This window comes from Plectrocnemia conspersa, unplaced genomic scaffold (genome assembly GCF_051122295.1).
Source record: "Plectrocnemia conspersa isolate PC_06_02 unplaced genomic scaffold, ASM5112229v1 ptg000002l, whole genome shotgun sequence".
NCBI lineage: Eukaryota > Metazoa > Arthropoda > Insecta > Trichoptera > Polycentropodidae > Plectrocnemia > Plectrocnemia conspersa.
In genome coordinates, this window is record NW_028277166.1 from 25789139 (window position 1) to 25801610 (window position 12472).

Here is a 12472-nt window from a genome sequence, read left to right on the forward strand (position 1 = left end):
ATATTATACATATATTTTAATATACTTAAACATTAAAATGTATTTTTTAAATAAATTAGTTTGAGGATTTTATAAAAAAAATATAAATATATATAAAACACATAAAACAGCACCGCATTTTAATTTTTAATATAATTTTAAACCAAAAATAGTTTCTATGAATCATGACTAAATAATTTCCCTGCTTTTAGCTTAACCCTTAGCCCTAATTTAACCCTTTTTAATTAGCAATGCGTGTATACTAAAGAGATTTCTAAGATATGTATAATGTATGTGAAAATCGTGACTGGAAAATATTAAGAAAATATAATGTAAGTATATAAATTATATTTTATAATCAATTAATTTATCAGATCAAAGCTTAATATTAATAATAATAATAATAATAATAGCAATTAGCAATATTTATAAAATAATTTTATTCTGTAGTAATTTTATTAATTTTCATAAAAATAATTTTATTTAATGCTGTGTTTATTAACTGATCTTTATAAATAATGCAATCTGATTATTGGATTTTAATATTTTATAAATATTTCAGATTTTTGTGTATTTTTTTGTAAAACGTGAATTAGAATATTATATTTTTTAATTTAAAAAAAAATATATGTATATATGAAATACCGAATAAAATTAATTCACGTTCCAAAAAATAAAAATAAAATCTGTAATAATTGTATGATAAAATATAAAAATTAAATTTAAATAGATATTGCCATTTTAAAAAATTAAAAATTATTTATAAATAAACGTTCTAAAAATCCTCACTTAATTAAATTATTTTTCAATAAATATGTTTATTTTTATGTAAAAAATATATTAGATTGAGAGCTTGCTAATATAAAGAAAAAATAAATACAAATATGTTTTGCTTTCTCACTTTGTATTATTTATTAATACTAAGAATTGATTTTTGACCATTGTGACGCATTGGGGTAACCTGTTGTCTAAAGAAATAATATAAGGATAATTAATAAAAAAAATAGTATTTTTGGAGGTATTATTGAGTAAAATATATGGTTAAATTTATTTGAAGCACATAAGTAAAATACCATTTACTTATAATAACCTTATTAATATATTTTATCATTAATTTTAAGTTGAACATACAATAAAAATATAATTAAATAATAAATTATTTTAAATAAAAACTTTAATAAAATATACAAACATGTATTTTTCCAAAATCTAAACATTTTATAAATTATTTAAATACAATGTTACTTTTTTGATAATTTTCTTATGACTTTTATAACTATTGTGACTTAAAAATTTTAAATTTAGATAACATTAAACATAATTTTTTTAAATAAATTTTAGCATTTTTTGACTGTCTGATTTTTCGACTCAAAAACTTTAAACTTGTCAACAATATCCAATTCAAAAACAATTTACTTTTAAGTTAGACTTTGCTTAAGTAAATTGTTTTATTTATTTCTTATAATATCTAAATTGTTCTTTTTATATATTTTATAGTTATTATATGGAACAATATAATTGTATTTTATGGTTAATCTAATATAAATAAGGTAGTGTTGGGTTTTCTTGTAATAGTTTTATATGCTGTTCATAAATTTATCCACCCATTTTGCTCAATGATTCATCCCCCAAATTTTTCACAATATAAATTTTTCAAATCGTGAGTCAATCAAATTGCCCCATTACTCAAACCTCCACAAAACCAACAATCGACTTAACCCTTTATAGACTCGAGATCAATATCTGCACCCCCACACAAACGGCTCAATTCGTGCAATGATTTTATAGCAACAATTTAAAAACTTCACATTGTAACTTCCAATTGAGTGTCTTGCGTGATTTCTCATCGGAACGAGCAATCTAAATTTTGACACGTGTTGCTCTGACTCGTTGGGATTCGTACGTCAATTCGGAAGGCTTTTATTACTTTAAAAAAAAAAACAGAATATGTACTAACCGCGACATTTTGTGATTATAATCTTATCTGGTATCCAACAAACGATGATTATTTGCGGGGAAACGTTTGGATAGAGGTGTAATATTGATCCACTCGTACTATGGTATGATAAATTATTTGGATATAGTTTAGGTGTATTTTTTACTGAAAGATATTTTTAGACCATTTGAACCGACGCTATAAAAGTTCTCAATTTTCAAGTGGATCGATGAAGTTTTTCATGAAAATATGCGTTTCTTAAAAGTATTTTTACTATGCTTTAAAATTAATTTAAATTTATAGTTCAATAAAAAATATTATTTATGTATTAAATTATAGTAAGATCATCGAAAAAAATATTAAATCAAAACTTGGTAATCATTGAGTCTAAATTATTTGTTAAACAAATTAACATGAAGTCATAATCTAGCAATTTATATATATGTATATATAATATATTATATTTTAAAATTGGGTTTACAACAAAGAAACCGACAATTTAGAAGCCATGACTTATTATAATATATATGATATTTTTAGATATAGATATATATATTTAGATATAAACATATCTAAGTCCCCAGTAAAAATATCATTAGTGTTAAATTGAGCGCTGGATTAAATATATAAATAGTAATTTTAGATGGCTTACTCGTTTTCATATAAAAATACTAAGAATCAACATTTTATATATAACTATCCTTACCTATTTTAGACTAAAATATATTATCTATAGTAATTTAAACGGAGATGTATATATGAAACAGAAAAACACTACACCTTATATAATAACAAAGCCATCAACATACATGAAACATAATTTTAACCATAATAGAAACAAACAGATCGATAATATATGAGTTTGCCTATCTTAGATTAAGAGACATGGGGCATTAAAAGAGAAAGAGATAACAAATCGATGCTTTCGAAAACCAAGTAAAATGAATCAGGCTTTCAATCTTTTAAGAACACATTGGCCTAGTTTTGGTTAGAAACATCGATGAAAATGTGGAAAGCTATCGTCGGACTCATAGAATATGGATGGATTACGACCCTTAGAATATACTTAAGCCTATACACGTTCATAACCTCCATAACAATTAATCAAAGATCGCTAGCCTCCCACGCATTCGTCACATCTCGCGACCTACATCATCGTTTAGTGCAGCTTAACCTTTTATCACACAATACATGGGCCTGGTGTATGATACGAATGAAGCACTTTCGAGAGCCAAGAATCAATTTTTGAACAATTTTCAGTGGTTGACCACCTTTTTTAAACAATCTTACCTCGGTCGAGTTTCCCCACCCTCACTATTTAATACATATAATATCGGTTGTATATGTATGTATATGTTGCGGTTACACAATTATAATTCGTCGTTTCGGGGCATCGTCGGGGTGTTGGGGCGCGGCGGTCGGGGCGGAGCTCCCTAGCTCGTGCGCGGAGCCGTGCGGGATAAGGCCATATTGGAATTGATCGCGGGATGCCCAAAGTGCTCGGCGCCCAAGTTTGGCCACCGCCGCCACCGACGCACAAACACCGACTGGTGTCGCTCCGGACCAAACCTGGAGACAGGGGTGGCAAACGTAAGCTGAAAGAATGCGGGATGAAACGGGGTATGCGAGACGCGATCGAGGTTGGGTGTGTGGCGGGTTTGGATTGGCACAAACTGGCGTGATTCTGCTCAAATGAATGATTATGGCAATCGAATTCTAAAAGAAAAAACAAAAATATTTCACGTTTCTACTTAGGTGTTTTAGTTACTATTATATAGGGTAAATCAGTTTGTCAAAGCGTTCTAGTATGATATATATATTTATATTAAATCTTTTATTGTCAAAATGTGATACAACTATGTAAACACAATCAACAACTACTAAAATAAAAAAGCGATATTACAACAAAAATAAATAAATGAAAATATTTTTAATTTATTTATTGTAAATCTTCTATTTCGACATGTCAGCGTTAATCCAATACGTCATGATGATGTCAACACAATCAACAACTACTAAATTTGTAGTAAGACAAAAATGTCTATTAATAAGTGACATCTATTTTATTGGTTATAAACTATTATTACAGTAACTAAGCGCGTGCTAACGTAATGTTCTTTGTAATGACTTTCGGTGTTCAAAAACGATGTTTATTATGTTTTCTATTTTTTTTAATTTTCAGCTGTAATATATAGGGCGTTTTTCATTATTATTATAAAGTGAAAATTGTATAAAATTAATGTTTTATAGAATAGATTCATAGGAAATCCAGAAAAGCAAAACTTTAGATTTTTCCTCAAATGAATTAAAAAATATTTTCTCAATATTATCAACATCTAATGGCTCTTATGGTTATTGTTAATTATTCAAAAACACTATTTTACTATTATTTTTAGTAAATACACTGTTATGCAAAATAAACGCGAGCTTCAAGAAAAACGTAAATTCATCGAAAATATTAAGATTTTGAAGACAAAATTTAATGCTTTAAATTTTTTTTTGGTAAACTTATCTATTGAAAAATGCTCAAAATACTTGTTTTATATTGTGTCTATATATTTCACGATTAAATCCAAAACTTAAATTTTCTAAAACGTGCCGTTTATCGTTGTTCGTTCAACGTATTGTATTATTTGCTAATATAAATTAATGAATACATCTATTAATCATCAGTAACTTATGTATAAGTTGTATTTTTAAGTATAATATTACAGCGATTTATTACCAGTTTAACAAACTTTACTTTCAAAGTTGAAAAATAAAATTAATACAATCAATACAAGATTTTGTTTTATATATAATTTAAATTTCAGATTTAAATTTAAAAAAATAGTTAAGGAACAGTTTTTTTTTCTTCTGTACATTTTAATATATTTTTTGTTGTTGTAAGACATTGCTAATTTAAAAGTGGATGAAAAATATAATTCAAAAAAACGACTTTTAAGAACTTGAAAATTTTTAAGTTAAATACAAAACTTTTATGTAAACAATATAAAATTAGCTCTAAATATAATTTTCATATTTGTAAAATATATAAAATATATAAAAATCAAATTGTAAGTAATTTATTATATATTATATTGATAAAAAATAGATAGCACTCGTATGGGTATTTTTGTGCTCAGTGTGAATATGTTGACAATTCGAGATACATGAAATTTGAAATTATTTATGTATTGCCCTCTAGGCTGTAAATAATAATTACCTCAATAATTTCAACAACTTTGTTCAGATTCATTGCTAAACTTTATTTAGTATTGCTAAATATTTATTTTAAATAGTCGGTAGCGGGTGTGAATAAGTTGACAAGTCAAAAATATCAATTTTAAGATTTGATTCTTTATCCTAAATACATTTATTGTTTTTTATTAAACGATATTTTTAAATCTCAGTTTATTAAAGAATCAACTTAGATTCTAAAATATTGTTAAACAAAAACAATAAATATATTTTGGATAAGGTATCAAACCTTAAAACTGATATTTCTGACTTGTCAACTTATTCACGCTCGCTACCGATTATTAAAATTAAATATGTAGAAATACTCTCAAGGTCACAAATATAAATAAATAAATAAAAATGATTTGTTAAGCAAATAATTATTAATAAATGGTTAAATATTTTAGTTTATAAAATATAGACTTTTTTACAATATCAAGTTTAAGAGGGCAAAATTATTTATTGCAAATCTATTAGCATAGCATAAAGAAATTATTAATAAACAAACTAACGTGTGATAGTCTAGTCTCCCTCTACACTATTTGACATAGACATTTTAAAATATAATATTCAAAAAATATTTTTATAAATGATTTACAATGGGATGCCGAATATTATTAATTCATTATTTGTAAATCATCCGTTAAAACATAACAGGCGTTATCCTAATGCATGGCAACTATGTAAACACAATCAACAACTATTACATAAGAGCGAGACATAAGACTGTTTTTCTTAATATTAATTTTAAACTTTTATTACAGCTTACAATTAATAGATGCCACTATGCTTTATTTCAATTTTATTATCCATTACGACATTCATCCGTAAGATTAGAGAAATTTAGGAAAACCTAATCTGTAATGATCGATAATCAATAATTGCAACCTTCTAGATACAATAAAAATTAAAAAGCTCTAATATCCATATGGTATTCGAACACATGTATTTCGAGTATTAGTCACCTATTATTATTAATGGTCCAAATATATTTTTTCCTCGGAACATATGAGATTTGATTTTTTAATTTATTTTTTCCCCAATGTGTCATGATGGCCATTATATAAACAATAATTATACAATTAAACAGTTTTAATGCACACTTAAAATGCAATAGATTGGCACCATCCTAGATATTTTTACCAGCTCCTCTCAGTTATCGCCGAAAACATCCTTGATAAGAAGCTGAATGGCTCGTGTAAGAGGAGTGTTCTCAAGCGCTGGCGTCCTGGCCGTAATAAGGAACACGATCGTGACTCTCTAGGGCCCTCTAAAGCTCGAAGCAGAAATTTACTGAGCATTGACGGGTTGTCGACACCGCCCTTTAGCAACTCTAAGCTTTACGCTGAGAATGCAATTAACTGTATCCAAACGCTCATAACAAAATGGCACTAGAATACAAATACAAATACAATCAATACTCCTTTTGTAGACATATCCTATTATTTGTTTAAATTTTCTTTGAGAACTAGGAGTACTGTATGAGAATATGTAATTCCATTTAAGCAAAAATATATTGTCTATTTATTTTACATTCAATTTTTTTTAAATAGTGTGTAAGTAATTATTTTATTTATTATGTTTTTGGCAAGAAATATATAATTATTGACGGTGCCTTAAATTATACATACATACAAAAATGTTAGTATAAATAATTAATAACATTTATGTTTAAGATATATTTGACAAATTTTTAAATATATTAAAAAAATATTTCTTAACTAATATGTAGAAAATCAGTTTGTTAAAGTAGCAAAAACTTTCGTAAAAAGACTTTTATTCATATCTGAAATTTATCATGGCAATGGAACATTTATCTTATTTATTATGTAATGTGTTTTTTAAACAGTTTTAAAAGATACAACATTAAGAAGGGTTTATTAAAAAAATATGCAGTTGATTATAATATATCCAATAACAATTTTTATAAAAAAATTTGAAAGATAGATTAGAAAATTATTCTTTTAAATTCATCCTATAGTAGAGGATCTCATATCGCAACTTAGACTAAGTTAGTTACTATATATTTGCAAAAAATCGTAGTTTCGTAAAAAGAGTCTAAACATAAACAAAAAAAAACTCTAATAGATTTAAAACTATTTTTTAAATGCGGTCAATTCCAGTGTGATTTTTTTTATATTGTTGACTTTTTTCTAAAATATTTTTATTATACCCACAATTTTAGTAACAAAACTGGATAAACAGTTTTTTCATTTCTCTTTTCAAAAGAGTCAACAACCCGAAAAAAGCGTTATGATACCGCCCGCCTGAAAAAACTGAATTTCAGGTTGCGAATCGCCAACCCTGTTAGGCGGCGGCCGGCGCCCGCCGGTCAATAAAGCTTGCGGCGCCTGCGCCCCCGCCTAGGCGTGACGTCACCGCTCGCACTGGTGACATTCATGAGGCCGCAGGAGCCTCGCTCACCCCTGACTATGGGCCGCACACACGCGCGCGTGTGTCACTCATGCACCCGGCCCGTCCGGTCCGAATGATGACCCATTTCGCGCGATCTCGAGAACCCAAGGTCACGCGCCTTCTTATTCCGATTCGATCTGATCGATCAATGGGGCCGTACAGGAATGGGTGACGTGGGATGTGGGATTTTCGGTAGAGTAATCGCTTTCTGATTGGGCATGGAAAAAATGTTTTTTTACTAGACCACTATATTTTAAGCCAGCAGTTCCCAGCAAATTTTAAATTTGGGATAATTCTCAACATATTGAAACAATTTGGAATACTTGTATTTTTTTGTCATATTCAACTTTCGTTTCCTAAAATACTTTTTTTTTTTATTCTAAATTACGTACTGAACGATAATTACAAATTTTAAAACAATGCAAAAAAATAAAATGTCATGATGCAATATTATTCACGCAAGATTGGAAATATTATACTCAATATTCCTGAATTAAACGCTGAAGTTAAATTTGCAAAGCAGCAAAAAATTGGGATGTTTATCGACTATAACTAGACGATAGTTTATTTGTCATGGAGAGCGTAAAATTAAATTTTTATTTTCCATTAATTTATATTTTATTTATATAGTGCAGAGGAGTACTTGGCAACGTAGCGAAAAAATGCTATTTTAAATAATTAAACCTAAATTTAATTGTTCTCGCAATGAGAACATGTATTTATTTTTAATAAAAACCTTTAAAGTGCCCACAAAGAGTCGCGATCGTGTCCCTTATTCTTCACCGCCACGGCCAGAAAGACTTGAGAACGTATCTTTTGCGCGAGTCATCCAGCTTCTCAACGAGCTTGCCAAGCATAATGATGTTTTCTGTGATAGATATGAGGAGCTGAAAAAAAATTAGGTTGGTGTTTATCTATTTTAAGTACGCACTATAGTATTTTTTTAGTAGTAAATAGTAAGCCAACTTCGGTTTCTAATTTTTTTTAAAACAAAAACACAACGTTAAGGATATCGTCGGTTTTTTTTTAATATTAAAATATTTTATGTATTTCAATAATTATAAAAATAATATCATTTAAATGGGCACCTCTGGACCTTTTGTAGCAGCCGATCCTTTTGGTGTAATTTTCGTTGACCCGTTACAATTTTTAAATATTCTCCATCAACGATGAACTTAGATTTCAACCTAAGGTTAAAATATAAATATAGTTATGGACTAAATGGAGGTTGCAAAAGCGTACCAGCGTTTGATGTTTTTCAATATTGTTACTAAATAAATCTATAAATAAATATGAGAGGGGTTCAACCAACTGCACCTTTAACTTGAAAATGAAATACCAACTCGCTAGACAAAAGGATTATCAATAGAGGAGATAATATAATGCTTAACAATTGTGTAATAATTGGCAAATTAAATAGACCCTCTGGTTAACATATGAGTACTAAGGCGTTAAATACTCGTAAGCACCCGGAAAAAGCTACCCTTTTGTGCGTAAGGAACGTGCAATATACCATGCGTCTAACCTACGCAAAAACCACTCGTCTATATATTGTATAATCTTTGCCAACTTTCAGTTAGTTGGCTCGTATCCCAAACGAACCTGTGTATTTTAATTTATATCGTTTCTTGGAGATCGGATTTAGTAAATATTATATAATTATAATTCTGATCGAACATCACAGGTAACTTTTTCATAGATTTTCTTTATCTCACGGATGAATATCCTGATAATTATTTAATATCAATAATCTATATAATAAATAGTGACTTCTTACAAATATATCAAATAAACTATATTCTATACTCTATTTGCTTTAACACAATCAGTTTGAGAGCTATCCATTTTAACAATATTCCTAATTGAAAAAGAGATGGCAAGTCACACGATACGGATAAACGTTCGATATACTTATTACAATATAAACTAATATTATTGTTTTTTATATTTATACCGTTACATTGTTCAAACAAACATTTTAGCATTTTTTTGCAATTTATCATATGCAGGTAATTGTAAATCGCTTTGTGGGCGACTGGTCGATGTACTACGAGAAAAAACTACATAAATTGCTAAGATTTAGTTTGTATGTCCAAAATTGTGTTATTTTGGAATTTTAATTAAGTTGTAGCAAAAAAATTTTAACTTGCAACTAAAAAAATCTCTAAGTATCAAATATAAATTTCTGTGTTAGTTATATCAAAACATCTGGTAAAAGTCATAAGAATTAGATAGATTTCTGTATATAAAAGTGTGTAAAAAACTATGACTTACAAATTTATCAAGTACATTATTCAATGCTTGCTTATCCATAGAATCAATAAACCTTTCTGTCTGTTTCTGTATCTAAAAATACGTAATATTAAAAATAAAAAAAATAAAATGTGGAGTGCAAAAATAGTATATAACGTAGTAATCAACTAAAATAGTAATTTAAAAATCTAAGAAGTACCTTCATCACATTTTCAATCACGGAAATATACTAGATTCTTGCGGCCTTGTGCGGAAGTAATTTTTCTATCCAAATCCACCAAAAATTTGCTTCACAATGACACAATAGTAATTTAATAATCGACTATACATGTATTCATTTCTTTCGTTTTATAAAATAATATATATGGACAATGCATTAATGTTTGAATAACAACTGAACGATAAAAAAATAATAAATTACATTTTTCATAATTTTGAATTTGAAACCGTTTATGCTCAAAATATCTGAAGCATTTGCTTAAACATAGACCATTCGTTTTGAAATAAAAAAATATAGAAAGTAATTCGCTTGTAAAGGTGAACATATATGTGTTTTTCTGTAATACTAAGCTATCATGAGCATGACCAACCAATAATCGTGGAATTAAAAGTTTTCGCAAAAAACTTGGTAAATTCGTGATAAGACTAATTTATATACGTATGTATCACTTTCAGAACAAGTTTATTCGTCTCGCCGCCGTTATACAAGTTAACGTAGTGACTGGTGATTTGGACAGATTAAGGTTACTTGCAAATGCACCATTTAAATAGAACTTAGAATAGACAGTATGTTTCTATACGAATACAAAGGGATCAATACAAGTGCCATGAAATGTGACTAACAGGTACACAAATTACAAGTGATCAGTAACAGTGTTGCCAAATCTCCACCTGCTTCATTGATCACCGTTACTCGAAGGCCATTATTACAAGAAAATTTATGGGCAACGACATGATCTGTTTTGGCCCAAATCGTCCCATTGGCCTGAGGGTCGAGAGTAGGAAAGCACTAAAGCATCTCCCATATCTCTAAAAGAGTCAGGTAAGTCATTTAAATTTTTTTCAGAGAGGGAGGGAGAAAAAGTAGACTAGTCAGTGATTGATTTTTTTAATATGTCAATTTTATTAAGATGTGTGACATATGACATGCATTTTTCTCGCCAAATTAAAGGGAACGTTCCTGTTTTTAATCCACGTCAAAAGCTGTAAATCATGCCGTCGCCATCGAAGTGAAAACGCTCGGTTATCTAGCGTTTTAATTAAGATATACAATAAGTAAGAATCAAATAAAGCATATAAATTGAATTTTGACCAATATGAGAGCGCAAAAAACAATTATCCCATCTGAGAAGTCAAAAATCCACGTCAAAAGCAGTAAAATTGTGTAGTCGCCGTCGCAGTGGGAACGCTCGTTACCGAGCGTGCCCACTGCGACAGCGCCATCACGATTTTATTGCTTTTGAAGTGAATTTTTGACTTCTGAGAAGTGATAATTGTTTTTGCGGCTTCCTATTGACCAAAATTCGATTTGAATATATTGTAAAATTGTATGTAAACTTGAAACGCAGACAAACTATGGATCAATATGGAAGATGCGACGTCTTTATATTCTTCTTCTTCCGCTTATTTTTCCCTGAGAAGTGAGTTGGCATGGTTTGTATTTTCGACTTGACTCAATGAAAGTCTAAAACTTTAATTAGTCTTAAAACTTTCATTAGGTTAGGTTTGGGTTTGGACAACAAATGGACGTTTCGCAGCTGTCAAATTGAGTTTCATAGACATTTTAGTGCAGCATATAATTTCACTAGCGCATATTAGTTAATTATATTTTGGTAGGTATCAACTGATGAAAATGTATTTGGTTAGCTTTGGATTTGAAAAATGAAATGGACGTTTCGCAACTGTCATTTTTAAAAGAAAAGAAAGAAATCAAAAAATTCAATCCTAAATACGGTATAGACAATTAGAAAAATGTATCAAAAATCTCAAACACGTAATACAACTTAAAATGCAATTAAACTAAAGGTATTTAAATTTATTTAGTATGTAAAAAACGCGTTTTACTTTTTTTATATTATACATTATTACTATTTAATATCCAATATAAAATCACTGACCTTCATTCTGACGTAGGATATCAGATCAATATGTCAATATAATTCAATTAATTAAATTTTAATATACGTTCGAACGATCGAGCGGATGCTTTACGGCCAGGCAGTGAAAAGGTACGATTTACGGCAATTCTTCGAATAGCAATTTAGATATTATTAGATATATTACGTTATAGCATAAAAATAAACTTAACCTTTAATTAAAATAATATTAATAATATTACATACCCATTTATTTTCTTCAGGAAAAGTAACTTCAGATTTGGGAACACTGTACACATAAGTCGCTCTGTTGGTATTATGAAAAATTGAAGACATTCTAAATCTAAAATTCACGATCCAGAAAGTGTCATCGTACATTTTGCTATGTCTATAAGACATTTTCATTCGATTCTCCACATATAAGTTGTATACTATTGGAATAATATGCCACACTGAGCTAAGTATCACTTTCAATTATATCTATTTAATATAATATTTATGTAAATAATAAGATAAGCGGGATTATATTGTATCAGATTATCGAATCAGTATATATAATTGTAGGTATTATTAA

General features: G+C 28.5%; 1 protein-coding gene across 8 annotated transcripts in view; it reads right to left on the reverse strand.

The window, feature by feature from the left end:
- Nucleotides 1-3464, reverse strand: part of Rbp (RIMS binding protein) — a 71155-nt gene extending 67691 nt beyond the window's left edge. For all 8 annotated transcript variants that reach the window (XM_088181211.1, XM_088181213.1, XM_088181214.1 and 5 more), the window contains exon 1: nt 3206-3464. The gene's annotated coding sequence lies outside the window, so the exon portion shown is untranslated. The remainder of the gene's footprint in view (nt 1-3205) is intronic.
- Between the last annotated feature and the right edge of the window lie 9008 nt (nt 3465-12472).